The sequence below is a fragment of the Thermobia domestica genome, chromosome 8 (assembly GCF_964235325.1).
Source record: "Thermobia domestica chromosome 8, izTheDome1.hap1.1, whole genome shotgun sequence".
Taxonomy (NCBI): Eukaryota; Metazoa; Arthropoda; class Insecta; order Zygentoma; family Lepismatidae; genus Thermobia; species Thermobia domestica.
The window spans coordinates 58,875,672-58,895,710 of record NC_137461.1 but is presented as its reverse complement, the minus strand read 5'-3'; the positions used below and the strand labels follow the sequence as shown (position 1 = coordinate 58,895,710).

Sequence of the window (20,039 nt, the reverse complement as noted above, 5' to 3'; positions counted from 1 at the left end):
ATTCCAAACCGATTATCATGACAATTCAAGTAATATGATTTTTTCCTTCCTCTCTCTCTCTCTCTCTTTATTAATAAATAAAAAAAGTTAAAAGGAACTTTTAATAGATTTTTCCTTTTATGCCTTCGGAGTATGTTCTTTATATTCTCTTTTTTCTTAAACACTTTTTTTTTTTAAATTCTCATTCTCTCCTTGAATTTTTCTTCAATAATAATTTTTCTGCCCTTCACTTTTTTGGTTGAGGTCGTTATCACATCAAATCAATCATGTATTGTTTGACTTCGTCAAATCTCTCTTCCCTTCGCTCCGTCGCATTTCAATTGTCTTGTGTTTCTTCCGTCGGCCCGTTCGTCCTTTCTTCCCTGTTGATGTTCTGTTGTTCTTAAACGCCATCTATGTCTTTTCAAAATTCCAATTATTTCTTTTTAATCTACTACACCTGATTAATTTCATATTCAAATAAATAAACGTTTAGATAAAAAAAAAATACTGCAGGGATTACTAATAGCACATCAACTAGTAAGAGTTCCTAATATGCAAAAAACGAATAAAAAATCTATTATTGATTTTTAAAGATTTCAGTTTACGAACCAAAACTCTTCTATATATTTACTCTGTCTATTAGTGTGTTGTGTCCGTCCGTCAGGGAGATAAAAAAACATGTCCGTTGTGTTTTGTCCGTCCGTCCGGGAGATAAAAATATGTCCGTTGTGTTGTATTCTCCGTCAATGAGATAAAATCATGTCTGTCGTGTTATGTCCGTCTGTCAGGGAGATAAATATATGTCCATTGTGTTGTGTCCGTTTCGTCCGTCTAGGGGATAAAATCATGTATGTTGTGTTATGTCCGTCTGTCAGGGAGATAAATATATGTCCATTATGTTGTGTCCGTCCATCAAAGAAAAAAAACTATGTCCGCTGTGTTGTATCTTCCATTATGGAGATAAAATCATGTCTGTTGTGTTGTGTCCGTCTGTCAGAGATATAAAAAATATGTCCATTGTGTTGTGTTCGTCCGTCTTAGAAATAAAATATGTCCGTTGTGTTGTGTCCGTCCGTCAGGGAGATAAAAATATATCCGTTGTGTTGAATTCTCCGTCAAGGAGATAAAATCATATATGTTGTGTTGTGTCCATCTTCAGTGAAATATAAAATATGTCTGTTGTGTTGTATCCGTCCGTCCGGAAGATAAAAAATATGTCCGTTGTGTTGTGTCCGTCCGTCAAAGAGATAAAAATATGTCCGTTGTGTCATCCGTAAGGGAGATAAAAAATATCTCTGTTGTATTGTGTCCTCCGTCAAGGAGATAAAATGATGTCTGTTGTGTTGTATCCGTCCGTAAGGGACATCAAATTATGTTGTGTTGCGTCCATTCGTCAGGGAAATAGAAAGTATGCCCGTTTGCTTTATCTGTCTATCAGGAATGTAAAAAAAATAGGTTTGTTGTATTGTGTTCTTCCGTCAGGGAGATAAAAAAATATGTCCGTTGTGTTGTGTCGTCTGTCAGGGAGATCCATTGTGTTGTGTCCGTCCGTCGGGAAGACAAAAGATCTGTTGAATTACTTTGATGGATCACCATCTATTTTGGCCAGGACGTAGAAGATTAAAAGTTATGAATCGAGTTCGTTAATGGTGGTTATATTCAAACCGGAAGTAGGAGAAATCAAATACCATTTCCGGTTTTTTTAACGTTAATCAATATGGAGCTAAAACGCTAATAGAGACCAAAAAGTGGTTTCCTGCAACCGATTAAGCGTCCCAAGAATACATTTCATCTCCATTTTTAACTCTTTACTCAAATTGGAATTGGTAGATACTAGCTACTTCCGGTTCCAATATTAATGGAGAAAATATCACGCCATACAAACCAAAGTTCTTTATATGGTGTTATGTGACACTGCTACTTGTTTTTTATTTTATTTATTTATTTATTTATTTATTTATTTATTTTACCACATTTACGACACACTTTCTTATGCCTCATATTAACATTTGCTTCGCATATGTTTTGTTCTAAATAACAACTAGGTTTTTTTTTTTCTCGAAAAATTTTCTAAGTTCAAATCCCAACTTTGATGGACGATAACTTCCGAATCACAAGCGTGTACACTCACATATATATTTCGTATGTATACTAAGCTTGTGTCTATCTCTATCACCATGCCAGATTTGATCAAGATTGATTGATAGCATACAGCAGTGGTGTATGCAGAATTTTATCATGGGAAGGCTCAAGCACTTAATCTCATCCTTTTGGGACACGCATGATGGACTTATATTATATACCTATACGTATATTATATACATATACATATGTATATATATAGTAAATTTTATTTTTCCAGAAGATCTTGCTCCAAGAAGGGTTAATAACCTGACTCCCTTGCATACGCCACTGGTATAGAAATTCCTTTTCAGAACATTTGACTAAATTCAAAGCCCTATTCTGTAAGCCCATAACACGAGTTGGCCAAATTTGTTTATAATTGGGTGCCTGCCTGATTCTTTTTTAATTATTTTTCAGAAAAATTAAATGAAAGATGTAAACACTCACACTATCTCTCTCTCTCTCCCTCTCTCTCTCTATCTATTTATCTATCTATCTATCTATCTATAAAAAGGTATAATGCTACTTCCATTGTAAAGGTTTTCTTTTAACCTTAACAAATCAACTGCATACTTGCATCTGTACTTCCACGACCAAAGCAAGTTTTAGTTCGATTGGAGTTTAACGTCCTCTCTCTTCTCTCTCTCTCTCTGGATCACGAAGCTATATACTGAAAAATACACCTAGTGTTTAACTTGCATTGGGGCCACATACAAGCATTCAAAGCGGCTCGAACCCGAGTTTCGCGCCGAGAAACAAGCGTGAGGATGTAAAATGATTTTATATCATTTTCCTTATAAGTGATGTAAGGAAAATGATCTTTCACCATCTACTTCATTTTACTTATAAATTACAATACATTTCTCTTACGAATGCAGTAAATGTTGGCGAATACAGTAAATACAAGAGAAGTTATTGATTGAAACGATAGGAAAAAGTATTGACCAATCGATTTGCAGAGATGTTGATGAATTAATTGACAAATATGAATATGTAAGTTACGTTTTTCATTGTTAAACCACGGAAGACTTTCAATTTAATGGAAATACAATATTGAAACTGGAAGCGGTAAAACGATAATTGCAGACATAACATTCATGTTTGTGACACTGATTCTATATGAAAAAGCAACCTTTCGCCAACTTTGAACGTTGTTACTCTTAACATCTTTCAACAGACATGCGATTGGACAGAGTTATTTTATGAAGATTTCCTACATTTACATTCAGCATAGTTGAGAAAAACAGTGTTGAATTCAGATTTTTGTACAAGAGGGGACAATAAAAATTTAAGGGGGCTCTGTTCTAGATTGTAATAGAATCTGGCGCAACAAAACTCTCGACTTGTTATTGTCTGATCGGTTGCAATAACCAACACATTGCCATTTTTCCTTAACTAACGCTGTAAAATGTTTGCGTGCGTCTGTATCTAATTTCCAAGTTTTATTTAACTTCGACTTTATACGAGAACGGGGTTTGTTAATTAGAACAACTAGGTTGGGCAAAAGAAAAAACGAATTTTCTTTAAAGAAAATCTTTGCTATAAGACTTTTATTTTCGAAAAAAATTAAACAGGAAAAAAGCAAATATTTCAATGCATGTGTATAGATATTCAAGGGGAGGCGCATATATATATTCTCGTGGGGCCCAGCCCCCCTTGAACATGACTGAAAAAAAATGAAATGAAATCTTTAAGTTTTACGTCCCACGGTTATGCCGGTTTGAACATGACTGAATTCAACACTGGAGCAAAATCAAAATATAAAGAAATCCTTGATGAATGAAGTGTTTATAGAATAATCAATATACATATGTATGAATATGCAGTGTAAAAGCGTCAATTAATTGGTGTTCAAAGGACAACATCGATCAATTGACCTATAGGAAGAAAGCATCAATCAATCGAAATGCCAAGAGAAACTCAATCCTTCAATATGCAGATAAAATTACCAATCAATCGACACACAAACAACACCGAGAAATCGGAAATCGATTAACAAAGGACAATATCAGTCAGTCGTTATACCAAGGACAACATTAAGAGATCGATACAAGAAATCAATCAACTTATATACAAAGCACAACTTAAATCAATCAATCAGCAAATATAAATATCAATAAATCAAAATGCATGTTATGCATCAAGCAAGCGATATAACGACATCAATCTATCGATATACAGATAAAAGTTCAATGAATCGATATAGGAAGAAAATAATCAATCTCTATCCACAATTAACCGATACATAAATAAACATGTATAATATTAATCAATACACAAAAGAAAATATCAAATAACTTGTATGTCAAGCAAATTACCAATCAATCGATATACGAACAAAAACAATTACTCAGTCGATATACTGAGAAAAATATCGATCAATTGATATACAAAGAAAATATCGATCAATCAATCTACAGGTAAACGTATCAAAACCGTATCAATCTACAGGTAAACGTAGAAAAAATGTATTAAGCAACATATAAACGAAACCATCAAATAATCTGTATCCTGAGAGAAATATCAATTATCCGATATGTCAAGAAAAATATCAAACAACTAATATACGAAGTACAATGTCAATTAATCGATACTCAAAGAAATATATCCACTAGTAGATTTAGAAAGAAAATCATTCTGTATATCAAGCGGTATCCATAAAAATCACCATTCAATTAAAAAATATATTAGCCTTTAGATAACAATAGTTATCAATAATAAATTAAATAAATTATGAGTATTACTTGGTGAGTATTACTTTTAATAAATTATAATTAATAATAAGTAATAAATTATGAGTATTACTTTTTACTTGGTGAAAAACCTTTAGATTACAATTGTTATCAATAACAAATACGATTGCCACATAGAAGTTTGTTTTTCACTGAGTGAAAAATATCAATCTTTGAATAACATTAGTTATTAATAAGTACGATTGCCAGATAGAAGTTCGTTTTTAACTTGGTGAAAAATATAATCCTTAGATAACAATAGTTATCATTAATAAGTTAAATAAATTACGAGTATTTGCTGATCACAATTGCCAGATAGAAGTTTGTTTTTCACTTGGTGAAAAATATCAATCTTTAGATAACAATAGTTATCAATCATAACTACGATTGCCAGATAGAATTTTGGTTTTCACTGGGTGAAAAATATCAATCTTTAGATAACAAAAGTTGTCAATAATAAATACGATTGCCGGATAGAAGTTTGTTTTTCACTTGATGAAAAATATTAATCTTTAGATAACAATGATTACCAACAATAAATTTAAATAAATTTCGGGTATTTATTGATCAACACATTGAAAAAATCACTTGATGAATAAAATAAGAGAACAAAATTGTCCGAAATCAAATTATAGTAGCTGAAACTTACCCACAATTGCTCCAGGACTTGTGGCAGTACTTTTCACACTTTTTTTTTCGTTTTTACCTCGAGAAGTAACCTTGGTTGTCCACCTGGAATGCAAGGAAAAGAAGAAAAGAACAAAATTAGTCAAGTGGAACATTTTTAATTTTTTTGTTTTTAAGTTTTTTAAAAATTTTTTCTCTTACATTTCGTTAGCGTTTACTTTTTATTTTATTATTTTGAAAACGTGACTGTCTTTAGGACTCGCCAGAAACCAGAGAACATTATATATACGTTTGTAGTGTCTTCATTGGATAAAACATTTAGATTTAGAAGGAAGGTGTGAAAACAATCATGGCCGAGCGACAGATACGAACAGTGAAATTTCTTGGTGGAGACGGAATGATGTAAAACTAAAATAATAATAAACAACGTAAGTACTATAGAGAAGGGGACGCACTATAGGGAGGGAACACTGACTTGCACAACTTTTTCTTTTCTCTTTTAACGTCTCGAAGCTCCATCGAAATTTCTTGGTTTAACAAGCAGCAAGACACACAGCACCTTTTGTTAGGATATTGAAGTCATCCAGCTTCCAAACACTAACCACTCACTCAAGACAGGCACTCTGAGACAGGGTGAGATTCTCTTACCAGTGAAAATAATCATAAATATTTCAAAAGTAAAATTAATTAGAGATTCGTGATTGATTAAAGATGTCTTATTAAGAGTCTTCACTACAGCGAAATTAAGCTACCGCTAATTTTTTAGTTTTTCTGTAATATCTTCAAATCAAATAAAAAATATTCGAAAAGCAGAAACGTAGTGAACTAGACAATACGATTTTGCATGTGATACCTTTACAACAATTCACCTATCCGCTTTTGGTATCACGCTATTTACAGAACCCGCAAAAAATACTAAATCTATCTACTGTTGCAAATCGAGAACAGATAGATGAGTTGTGATAACGGTATCACATGCAAAATCGTATTGTCTAGTTCACTACATTTTCGCTTTTTGAGTATTTTTATTTGTTTTGAAGATATTACAGAAAAACTCTAAAATTAGCGGTAGTTTAATTTCGCTGTAGTGAAGACCCTTAACCTTGACATGCCATGGTAGAGTATGGTATATGATGCATGTTCAAAATACAACTAATGACATGCTTTTCCTCCAAAGATGTAAACGAAGGAGAAACCCAAAAACAACATGAATCGTACTCCTGCGATCGTGTACTTGTAGAACGAGGTTGCGTCCTGCCTTGTGGAATTCCGGCGAATGATTCCTACATTATAACAATGCTCCCGCGCACACGGCTCTCAACCTTCGCTAGTTTTCGGCCTCAATACATACGACTACCTTGACCCATGCACAATATTCGCGTGATTTGGCTCCCGCGGACTTCTTCTTGTTCCATCGAATGAAAAGGGACTTGAAAAGCAGACTTGAAAAGCAAACGTTTTGTCAATACCAATGAATCAAACGCAATGTCACGACAGCGCTAGCAGGTATCAAAGAGGCCGAATTTGCAAAGTGCTTCCAACAATGGAATGAATGTTGGGACAAGTACATTAGTGCTAATGAAGAGTAGTTTGAGGGTGATTAAAGTTGTATTTGAAACAAAGTTGTATTTATTTAAAAAACAAAGTCGATGCTTTTTCTCAGGAAATTCCGGTTTTTATTTGTACTCCTCGTATAACACTAATTTCAAGTTGTTGTTAGTAGCTGGCAAAGGAAGATCTAGAAGGCAAAAACTAGAGAGCAACCAGAACCAGGCTATAACAGGCCCCCGGCCCCGGGTTAGATCCGTCTCTGGTAAGTGCACTGAATATAACTTCTCATGGGATTAGCGAAATAAAGCAGCTCCAAGTCAACTGCTAGTAAGCCATAGCCCCTAAAGGTTGTTGCGTCAGGAGTTTAGTTTTCAGTTTTCTAGTCAGAGTACGTTGTATCTATATCTCTTGTCTTAGAATAAATACATCATCCTAAGTGGGTACAGACAGAGAAATATAACGGGTATCTAAAAATTACTAGAGTTTCCTACCCTGCTACGACATTATTTGAACTTGCTCTTAAGGGATGAACAAACAATAGCAATCATCGATACGGATATACAAAAGAAGAAAAAGAAAAAAAATCGCTTGTAACAAAAATTCCATTCCCTTTTGTTACACATGAACTGGACAACAAAGGAACTGTTTACTGCTTCATTTTCAGCATCAACTGACTGCAAAAAATATAGGGGCCTATATATTTCGCTACTTTTCACTTCGGAAAATCTTTGATGTCTTTAAGTGACTTCTGGTGACAACAATTACGTTCGCAAACTAACCATGTTTTATTTTAACTTTGCATTAAATGTCTGTAACGAAAGAAGAACTTGGCAATGTCACTTCACTCAGATCGCATGGATTTACTTAATTTACGAGTACAAGTGCAAGGGTAGTTTCCTTATACGTATTTAAGAAAGTAGATAACTCTTGCACTTAAACCTGTAAATTATGCGAACTCATGCGATCTGAATGGAGTGACATAGCCAAGTACTTCTTTCGTCACAGACATTTAAGCAAAGTTAAAACAAAATATGGTTAGTTTGCAATCGTAATTGCTGTCACGTGGGTGGTTGGGAAAGAAATAAAGTGTGATATTTTCCTCTTTGCAGATTCCGGTGAAATATGCCTCTGAGTATGGAATAACATGATGAGATGATCCTATTAGTGGGAGCCGAAGCTGCATCGGGAAGGGGATGGAAGAGGATTTCAACAGGTGTCAAGTTGATTTAGAAGTTAAGTCAGCTGGCAGTATTGTAAAAATCGACTGAGAACAGGATGCAGGATGGGTACAAAGTCCCGACATTCCCCTTGAAGTACTAAATATTCAAACTATGCAAACTTTAATTATAACTATAGATATGTACACTATTGATTGAGTTTTATGTGTAATGGACACCTGTTGCTTTAATGTCTAGGTTTCATCGTGCTCCCAACACAAAATATTACGTCGCTAGGATCTGTGGCACATTCTTCTCAGCATTGCTGTAGTAACCCAATGCAAGTATGAAAGCAAGTTTCATAGATTCTTTTGTCAATTGTAGCATAACATTGTACTACAACAATATTCTTGATATACTAGAGTGAATTGTAGTAGGTCGTTAAGTCGGGGCTTTGAGGTGGCCAGTCAAGTAGAGCGGGCAATGAAGGCGATCCGCAGCCAATCCATTGTCCTGGAAACACTTAATTGAGATATTTTTGAACCGAAGTAGCAAAATGAGAAGGCGCTCCAACTTTCAGAAACCATGTACCCTTGTACCCCCAGGTTTCCAAAAGGGAAATGAACTAGTTTCTTAGCATATCAAGATATTGATGTTGGTCAAAAAATAAGGACCGTAAATTTGCTGTCCATGCCAACCCATATCATGACGTGGAGAAGATTATTCTCAATATTTGACCAGACAACATTTCTTGCTCGAGAGCTTCGGTATATGGCAGATTCATATTTAAAAATCGCTTTTCCACATTTCGGAATAATATCAATCACCTGCAGAATGGAGTCACGTGCCTCCTTCCTCCGGTTTAAATCCTTGGCTGATAATAATTCTTGAACAAATTTCGGTCGATATGATGTAATTTTATGTGTTTGTACAGAGTTGACCGGGATATATCAAGTTCGGTGGACCGTTCGCGAGTTGACTTCATTGGTGATCTTTCCACTGATGACCCCGCGATTTCTCTGCATTATCCCTCCCTTATTTACAACGGTACGTTGTATATTTTTTTGGTAATATTCACTTATAATTTTGGGTCATAAAATATTTCAAATTTTGTACTAGGCTGGCTGATGTTTTACTATAAAAAGAAGAGAAAGAAATGTTTAAAAATAATATAAAAAATAATTTAATTGTCATGTCAATGTATAAAGATATAGATATTCAAATGTTAAAATGTTTAAATAATACGATTTTGGATATCTAGTTGTCAGTAGCAACCAGACAATATAATATAAATAAATAAATGGAAGTATGACAATAAAAGTAGTACTTCGTGGTTTATCTTTAACACTGGTAGAATATAGTATTTGTTCCCAACCAAAGGTTATCTTTGGAGAAGGCTCTTGTCCGAAACGTTGGAATACGCACCTGTTCCAACGTTTTCCCTGTTCTGGGCCTCTCGTGAACCCAAGTGCTTGTGACGATGCGTTCTTTAATGGTATAATCACTTGTAGAGCCATTGTTCATAAGTGAAATATGATATAAATACATTGTAATTACGTCATCTATATATTAAAAAGTTAGGTTAGATTTACATGTTTGTCTCCAATTCTTTCGACAATGAGATCTCGAAAACTACAAGTGCTAGAAACGAGCTATTTTCACTGGTCGATTCCAAATTTTGTGTAGATTGTCCAGTTCTAATTGAATATTAAAAAAAAAAAAAAGAAAAAAAAACATGGTCGTTATTTCTTTATTACATGTTTAGGGTACACTAGAAGTGTTGAAATTTTAAAAAATAAAGCATCATATCCTACGAGTTACACATTTCAATATCACATAATTGTATACAGGAGTTGTATATCTCTCAGGCGTTTGATGGGCAAATTATAATGAAAAACAAAGGATAATAATTTCTTCAATCTAAGATGAATCTTTATTGTTTGGAATATTTTGCCCAATAAACACCATTTTTTTAATCACTGACATTATAATTAACTGTGTGTATAATGTATTTGCTTATTACATACTACATGCAAAAAGAAAGAAAACATTGGTGATACATGAATTTTAGAAACTCCAACCGGAAGTAGGCTCAAATCTTGCAAACGGTGCAAGATATTGAAAAAATAATCGAAAATATCTCCCCTTTATGGTACCCTTTGCCGATTTTTTTTTTTTTAAAAATTAAGACGTCTTTCACTTGTGTCTGTAAAGGGACATGCACAGATGTTGTGAGGAATGACAAGGAGATTCATACTCATATGTGAGTGATGCGCTGTGTAGAGAGCACAGGCTCATCTAGTATTATATATATTTAAGTTTACATATATTTACAGTTTATATAATTGCAGTTTACATATTATTTTATACTTAAAGGGACTTTGTGCCAGCCCTGTAGTTTATATAGGCCCTATATATATATATATATATATATATATATATATATATATATATATATATATATATATATATATATATATATATATATATATATATATATATATATATATATATATATATATATATATAAACAACAGGGCTGGCACAAAGTCCCTTTAAGTATAAAATAATATACGAGAGCACTAGTTTGAGACATCTTCGGTACTCAAAACAGTATTAAACGCTAACCATCAACAATATCTGCGTATAATATAAAACGAAATCGCAGCGCAGTTGGCTGAGATACGATGAATCTGCAACGGAGAACTAATATCCTCAAAAAGTAGGAGAAATGCGAAAGACAATTTAAAAATAAAAGTATAAAAAATAAAAGTAAATTTACCGACAAAGGCAAAATGTGACTAGTTAGTTGAGGCACATGGCTGCTGTTAAATGGTCCAAGACAGAGTCATGACCAAGCATCCGATTGAGCCGTCATCCTTAAGGTAAATCAACTGTGACGTAACAAGATCTTTCGCGTCCCTTTGTTGCATTTAGCATGGCATTGTTGTAGTTCCCACAAAAGCGTGTTATTAATGTTCTACCTAATACCTTACACATTCATGTACGTACCTATAATTTACAAGTATTTCATGGGAAATTCCTTCGAAATTTTAATTGTATAACTAAATAAAAATTAATCTTTAGGTACTTAACAAACGCCCAAATATTACTTGCGAGACCACTGTATACTGAGAAACAATAACGGGAAAAATACTGGGAGGAAGTTGAGCATGACTAAGCCTATATTTTAAAGGTACCATTCTAGCACTAACCTTGTGAAACTGGGGAAAACCTTGGAAAAAACGTAATATCACTTGTGCTATACTGTAAACAATTATGGTCACATTTACGGACGGATTACCGTCAATTCTGACTGCCAACCGATTACCCTAAAATTTTTTTAGTGTATTAGTGTTAAAGTTATGGTAATAGGGCATAAATACGGGCTTTTTATGGCCTATAAATTTTACAGTAATACCGTAAATTTTAGAGTAATCGGTTGGCAGCCAGAATTGACGGTAATCGGTCAGTAAATGTGACCGTATAATTTTTACAGCGTATAATATTGGGAAATATATTATCACAACATCTTCCTCTCCTATCATATCTTCTGTTTCTTTCTTTTATTTTATTTTCTATTTAATATTTTCTCTAAATGGAGTTAAAAACTTCCTTATTACGTATAAGTTTTCTTTCCAATATTCGCTGTTTGACTTCACTGTCTTTTCTAAGAACCAATATTTCTGCACAGTATGTCCAGGAGCGCAATCACGGGGGAGGGAGGAGTTAACCGCATCCGAACCTGCCAAAATTTCGTAACACAATATGTTATTTATACACTTTTTCAATAAAACTATATTTAACAGGAAAATGATTGGTACCATAAAAATTTGATCTTACATTTCGTCTGTACTCTTTCTCTTATAAAAACAATCTCGTTCTATTATTTTTTTTCTGAAAATATAGGTGGAAAAATTTTACAATTAATTATCGCCTTTTTGGATGCAGAATAATACCCGTTCAACTCTACATAGGCGTAGTAGCTTGTAGTATTCGACCCTCTCCCCCTAAAGCTTGGACCTCCAACAAAAATTTCTGAGTCAGCGCTTGTTTATGTTACTATTGGTTTGATTATAGTTTTTTTTAAAAAAAAAAACTTCAGTTCATGATAAACCTTGTTTTCTACTCGGATTCTTTCTTTCATTGTACTGGTCATACAATTCGAATGGAAAATAGAATGTTTAGTAGTATGTCAAAGTTTAATCATCTTTATAAAGCTAAAGGAGACAGATGCTTAATTAAATGACTCATTGTGAAGACATTGGTGGAATTGAAATTGTGAAAGAAAACGGGAAAAGCTCAAGAAAACTCACGGACGCGCCACCCAAAAAAAAAAAAAAAAAAACTTGCGTGACCTAGGATTGAACCAGGGGCAACTCATCAAAAGTGAGGGTCCTACAACTAATCCCACCATGCCACTGTAATACTATTGCTATTAGCTATTGATGTAGGCTATCTAGGTATTAAACTTGTTCACAAGAAGTCCCCGTCTTTCATATTGCCTGAGTACTATGCAACCTGCAACTCATTGACGCAATATGGGTTTCCTAGCTTTAGGTGCTTCTGAGACACTATAGTTGAGTTGATTTTAAGTTTAGCGTCCCTTGCAGCAGCAAGACTATATGAGACGTGGACCTACTGATTAACGTGAAATCCGAATCACATAAGCTCCCGTCGGGAATCGAACCCAGGTCTCCCACGCCAAAGCCGCGTACGCTAAAGAGCCTCGAAAGAGCTCAGACACACTATACTAGTGGTTCCTAACCTTCTTTACTTTGCGCCCCCTTTCGTGAATCCTGCATATTTATGTCTCGTCGGTCTGGCCCCTTTTGCGACTATAAATGCAGCATCGAATTCCAGTCTTCTCTAATCATAATAATGATAATACCAATGTATATTTATTTCCAGGAATACTTTTGCATACTACCATAGTGCAGAAAACTTACTTTTTTTTTATCAGCTTTGCTTTTAATGGAACTATAGTTGTTACTGAACCGTTATTTTGTGCTTGAACGATGTTTCACGTCTCTTTGTTACATTCGTAACATATGTAAGTTCGAATGTGGTTTATTTCTGTTAGAAGCTCGCGTCCCCATTCATCACTCTCCACGCTTCCCAGAAAGGCGAGCCCCATAGGTTGGAAACCACTATTCTTGAAGTTCTGATATCCAAATCACCCCCTCGAGTCGAAAATCGAAAAACCGGCTTCGTATGCTTTTAGATTTGATGAAGATTAATCTGTGTACAAAATTTGCTGATTCCTTTATATACGTGAAAATCTGCTGACAAGATACAAACATATGTTCTTTCATTTATGATCTTGTTTCTTGAAAACAACAAAAGGCGGAAAAATTCTTGAAAGTTTGAATTTAGGCCATATATACATTATAAAAATTTACTGCGTCATTACTATTTGGCCTAGAGTCATGGTTCAAACACCGAATTCTTCAGTATAACGATTTCTTTCTAACGATACCTATCGCTCACATGACCGTATCAACTTAGAACCCTGAAAACTACGGATTTGAAACAAATATCGGTTGTTTTCGAATATGTTTACATGTAGCCGTTTTACTTCCCCCGAGAGCACTAATGGGGGCTGAGCATCAGGACTGTCAACAATTAACGATTTCGAATTGATTCGTCACTAATATCGATCGTTTTAGATCATTTTCATATATCTTTTCCTTATGTGTGCTAGGGAGTATTACCTCACAGTATTTTTTTTCCAGATTGTAGGTAATATGTGCTTCAAGTTTGACTAAAATTTTTTCCAGCTGTTCCAGAGTTATGCTGGAACACACTTACATGAGCACGTTGTTATGGATCTATATATACTGCATATATATATATATATATATATATATATATATATATATATATATATATATATATATATATATATATATATATATATATATATATATACAGTGTGCGAATTAGATAACCTATATTGGGGGGGGGGATAAAATTAGGCCAAAGGACATAGTCTGAAGGTTCAAATTTCAAAATGAGACAATAAATGCCTTACCCCTATATATATATATATATATATATATATATGTGTGTGTGTGTGTGTGTGGCATGTGTAATGAATAAGAGATTTATTAATTTAATAAATCTACCGACAATAACTATGCACATATATATTGTGTGACATACACACACCCCACTAAACCTTTCTGAACGTGTTTTAATGTTGTACTCACTTGTCCCCGTAGCTCTCTAAGGTTTATTTAGTTAATAATTCGGCTCGAGCGATAGCCATGATCACAAGCATATGTTAATTTTTCCACTCATATTGAAAGCTTCCACTTTGCACTAATACATACAGGTTGCGAAAAGAAACCTACTTCAGTCTTGTGAAAACCACTAAAATTATCAGTTAAACCGGACATTTTTTTTTTTTTTTTAAGAAAATCTAGATATTAGCCTATCAAATAAGAAATGGATTGTTGCTGGGCCCGATTTCTCACATCAAGGTCAAATCGAAGGCCAAATATTTAAAATCTCTCAATTCAAATTTCGAGCTTGTGCTTCTACTTCCCGCTAAAGCTGTGCTCATCACGACTTTTTTTCTCCAAATATCGATTCCGTGATGGGCACGGAAAGTCAACACTTAAAAATTACTTTACTGTTAGGTTGAAGATGAGTTGATTCACTATGGGCCACGTTATTCAAATAAAGTAAAACATTACACTGAAGTTTTTCAGACAACATTAATTGCGTGGACAGCAAACTGTACAGCGTAAAGATGGAAAAATGAAGGGTTAACTTTAAAGAAACCCGCTCCAGTTGAAATGCTTATACAGACACGGACAAGGACACGGAGAACCAGTCGTATTAACAAATGCTGAAACAAATCTTGAATTATTCGCTTATTCACCTAAAAATCACCTTCATTAACATGTCTGCTCACTAGGAGCGTATCCCCCAGCGTGTACGTTAACATATACTTACGAGAGAATACCTATATCTCAGATTTTGAGTACAATTTCAAAAGTTCATTTCCGTAAACTGTAAAAGCAGTGATTACTATGCTAATTATCACAAATTAAATGCAACTTTTGAGTTGCATACACACAACCTACTAGGGAATGAAGACCATGTGCTAACAAAGAGTACGTTGGAAAATGAAATAACCTGTTATAACAAAAATTAAAATAAGATGATAATCGATACAAATATAGAGAATGAATATGACATATCCGAACTTCGTCAAGTATGGTAGAAGAAGCTATTTGTTTACTTCTTCTTGGCCAACCGCGCTAAGAACATTTATAAATCTATATGTGGCTTTGTTATACGCAATTAGTACATTCAAATTCACAAACGATGACGAACTGAAGGGTACGAAGGTACAGTTGCAAGTAACAACCGTAGTCATAATAATATAGTTCTACTAAACAACGTTGAAAATAGTGGGTAATTAGGTGGTAAGTAGAAATGACCAAAACTGAACAGTTTACATCGATCATTTCGAAATACAGCTAGAAGATTAAATTTACAAGAAATAACAAAAATCAGTGAAATTTGGAGTTATACTAAGCATAGTTTGAGGGGGAAAGCGAGCATCCCCGGTGGGGATACTTCAGCTGACTTCTTTGGGGGGGAACAAAATGTGATTGAGGGGGAAAAGCCCCCTCATCTCCCCCGGTAATTCGCACCCTGTATATATATATATATATATATATATATATATATATATATATATATAGAGAGAGAGAGAGAGAGAGAGAGAGAGAGATTAATTCTAGCAGAAGTGCCCGTTTCTTAGCACTGACTGAAAACTATGCTACCTGTAACATAAGAGAAGTGAGGGTTGTCTAACTTGAAGGGTTACTAAGCCAAACTATATTTTTTGAAGTTCTAGAACATGTACCCCCCACAAATCTCACCTCGAGTCGAAAATAGAAAAAAAAAGGCAGGTCGCTATCGTATGCAATTAGATCAGTTAAAGATTTATCCGTGTTCAAAATTTGCATAGATTACTCTTTTTTATGCAAAAATCCGATGACAGACAGACACGAACACAAAATTTCCTTTTTATATGTTTTAAGAAGACAGATACATAATAGAATCATAATGTCCATTCTCAAGTTATCCCTCAACTTTCCGTGTTGTGTGTGTAAGTGCAGAGGTAATTAAGAAACTGACCAATCTAATCTACTGGCATAATAGTCTCAATAACATCCAGGTAAGGGAGATAGAATCTGTCTTCTGGCAGAATACTGCAAAGGTATTATAGCAAAGAAATTGTTTTACGATTCAAAGAAAGGTGAAGATTCCATAAAATTATTTCTTCCATTTCTTAAAAATTGTGATCATAGTCCTTCCTGTTCAGTTTCATTTCTTGGGAATGATTGTTTTTAAACTGGTTGAATGAAAGTGAAACTGGTATGTTCTCTCTCGATCCACTCAAATAAAATCTTTTAGCCAGATTTTCTCTTTTCTCTTTTTTTAACTCCCCTGTTTCACACAAGTTATCTTATTAGAAACTATATAAATTTTGTTTTAACAAGGAAATCACATGTCTCTCCAAATTGTATAACCCTCATATTATTATTAAGCTCATATAAAGCCCATATATATTGCTCATCGTGGCGTGGCAGTTAAAAAAAATGAAACACACACACACACAGCATATATCATGAGAGAAGGAAATACTAGTAAATCCTTTGTCTGTTGGTGGTGGAATATATATAATAATAATAAAATCTAAAAACTCACGACTTCAACAAGATTAAATCCCATTCTTCATTTTTCTCATTCTTCAACCAAATTCCCTCCGTTCCCCTCCTCTTTGTTCTTTGTCTTCTTCCGTCCCCCTTTTTTCTATATCAGTCTACCTCCTGCTTTATAACCCTCATACAACACACTTTTCCTCGAAAAATTCATTCATTGGTATCATTCAAGAGCAATTTTTTCCCCTTTCATCTTTTAGGTTCTGTTTCATTTTTTTTCTTTTTGGTCTTCTCTCTCTTTCGTCTGTTTCTTTCCTGTGATTCGTGTGGTTTAATCTACCGTCCTGTAGCCCCCTGAAAACACCACCCTCCCACTTTGTGTCTAATACCCCCTTGACGACGACGACTACGACGACAATTTGTCCATCGGATGGAAAACTTTAGAAAAAAATCTTTCTCAGGATCAGGTTAAGGAGGGAGAGGAGAGAACAATGTCTGAATAACTAGTTATAGTATTGTTCTATACGGGGAGGGGAAGGAATTGAGTAATAGAAATAATCTCAGAAGAAAGAGCGGTTTTCTGGAGGGGGGGAGGGAACTAGTCGACGACTGAATGAATGAATGGTATTTTAAAAAAGAAAAATGGTAGGCTTTTATTTAATAAATTTTTATTTTTGCCCCTCTAGAGATTTGTTGGTAGATTTAAAAGGAATCAATTATCCTATGATTTATATTCCTTTTCTCTGATTTTGTTATACCGTCATTTCCGCCCTTGCCTGTTCGTCTTGGCTTGTGTCTTGGATTTTTTTTTGGGGGGGGGGGCGGGTAAAAATTCCTTCTGCCTGAGCAGAATTCAAATGCAGGACAGAACCTTTGATTGGATATATTAAAGAACTTGAATCGCTAAAGACAATAGAAAAGTTTTCTTGTTAATAATCATCTCATTTTATAAATATATATATAACTATCATAGTACATGTACATCGGATTTAATCAGCAAAAGTAGACACTTTCTTGTTTTCTGTCAATATCTTGCAGACTATGTATATATGTTTGAGTATAGAAAAATATACACATTTGTGTAACTTAAAGAAGACATAAGCCGGGACGATTGAGTGGCCCTGTCATTCACTTCTTTTGGAGATACGGTGATGCGAAACATTGGCGCCAATCATGGATGGCCAAAGAGGCCCGCCCGCTGAAATATTGGTTGCCTGCCCTCGTCCACCCCACCAGTGATCTGGATATCTTCATTTAGATCTTTGCTTAGAAATCTCAGTCTCTCCTAAAATTATACAGAAATCGGTGCCCTATATTACACAGTGCGGTCCATAAGTTCCCGGGGAGATTATTTTAACCGTTTTCTGTGGGCCAGTAACTGAATTACGTGATGCTAGGCCTACTTAACAAGAGTGATACATAGTGTTAGTGTAGTTGCGGTAGTTTAGAAGACAGGACGCGTAATTCTCACCGCTGTTGTTAATCTGTGTCAAAGTGTGAAATGGATATGAAGGAAAACAACGTGTAGGAATTAAATTCCGCTGTGAAGCCAATATGTCCCCTAGAGACATGCTAAAAATAATTCCGAAAGCTTATGGTGATGCAGCATTAAACCGAAGAGCCGTTTTTGAGAGGCACAGTTTCAGGATAGTAGGGAATCAGTGATGGACAGCCTACAACAATCCGAACCGATGATAACATCGTCCCGAAAAATGATGTCTCAGTTAATAGAAGCTACACTTAATATACCGAAAATTGGTTTCACGAACTCACCGAAGACATGAAAATACGTAAAGTGTGGACAAGACATGTTCTGCAGTTTCTGGCTCAAAAATAAATAATTATCTTGCACCATCCCCTTTATTGCTCAGATATCTCCCTGACTAATTATTTTCTGTTCTCCAAGATGAAGTTCCAACTTTAGGGTGAAAAATTCGTTACTTTTTTTTTTTTTGGTATATGTTCAAGAACCATTGAATAATTTTCAGTACGAAAAGTTGAATAAACTTAAAATTACGTTTGAAAGTTTCAAGACATGATCTCTTGATTGAGAAATGTCACATCGGAAATCAAATAATTGAATATTATTTTAGATCGAGTAGTGAATATCATTGATCCAATATAAAATTCTACAGTGATACTATAGCACGGCCAACAAGAGATGGTCTCTGACGTTTCTTACCACATGTGGTGGGACATTGCAGCCCCTACTTTGATACCAGTGTTACCAACCACGATCACTCTGTCTTATACCATTTATTAAATTGCCACTACAGTTGCACCGAAAAAACCTTGACACGCGAGTAGTGCCAATGCCACTGCGAGCTATCAGAGACGTTCTCTTGTTGGACGCACTATAGTAGAGCTGACTCTGTCTGCGTCTCCGTGTTTGTCCGAGACACCGACGTCAGATCGGGTTTGAGAAACAAGACCCAGACCTGCATAATCTAGATAAAGGTGTGACCCAAGTGACCCCATGACTCATTCTATCACTGCTGCTTCGGAGCTGAATAGTAAATCATGTCCTTCGTAACACTGCGGTAGGTCTATTGCATAATGACGCAAAACACAAAATAATAATAATAATAATAATAATAATAATAATAATAATAATAATAATAATAATAATAATAATAATAATAATAATAATAATATAAAGACATGGCTTTCCTAAATTACAGCATTGTTTGAATATTCTGCCCGAAGAGGAGTTCTGGCCCATTTACCCTAACATGGCTAGGCAGAACCACTAAGCTAATACACTGAGAAAAATCCGTTCTTTGGACAGGGCTATATTGCACAAATATACTGAATCCTCTTGCTTACTACAGAAATCAATATAGAGCATACGTTATCCATATACATACGCACTGCCCTTAGATGTTACATCATGCCGTTGCAGGATGTCTGACATCTAACAGTTTTCCGTATATCACAGGCACATACTTATGTTACATTCCTCAGCTATATGTTATATCCGTCCATTTGTATGTGAGATCTTGACTGCCTATATTATTTCATACGGAAAGTATGTATAGATGGAATACTTATACGGAAATTATTATAAAACATGCGTTTTCAGTTATACGTCTGCTGTACGTTAAGTCCAAAAACTACAGGAATTACGCATGTAACCTACCTTTTTAAGTACGCCACCTACAATTTTTTTCTCAGTGTAG

General features: G+C 34.7%; 1 long non-coding RNA gene across 4 annotated transcripts in view; it reads right to left on the bottom strand.

Annotated features, from left to right (window-relative positions):
• Positions 1 to 20,039, bottom strand: part of LOC145692931 (uncharacterized) — a 1,320,660-nt gene that overhangs the window by 842,347 nt on the left and 458,274 nt on the right. For all 4 annotated transcript variants that reach the window (XR_014132665.1, XR_014132666.1, XR_014132667.1 and 1 more), the window contains exon 3: positions 5,488 to 5,570. This is a non-coding gene — a long non-coding RNA (uncharacterized LOC145692931). The remainder of the gene's footprint in view (positions 1 to 5,487; positions 5,571 to 20,039) is intronic.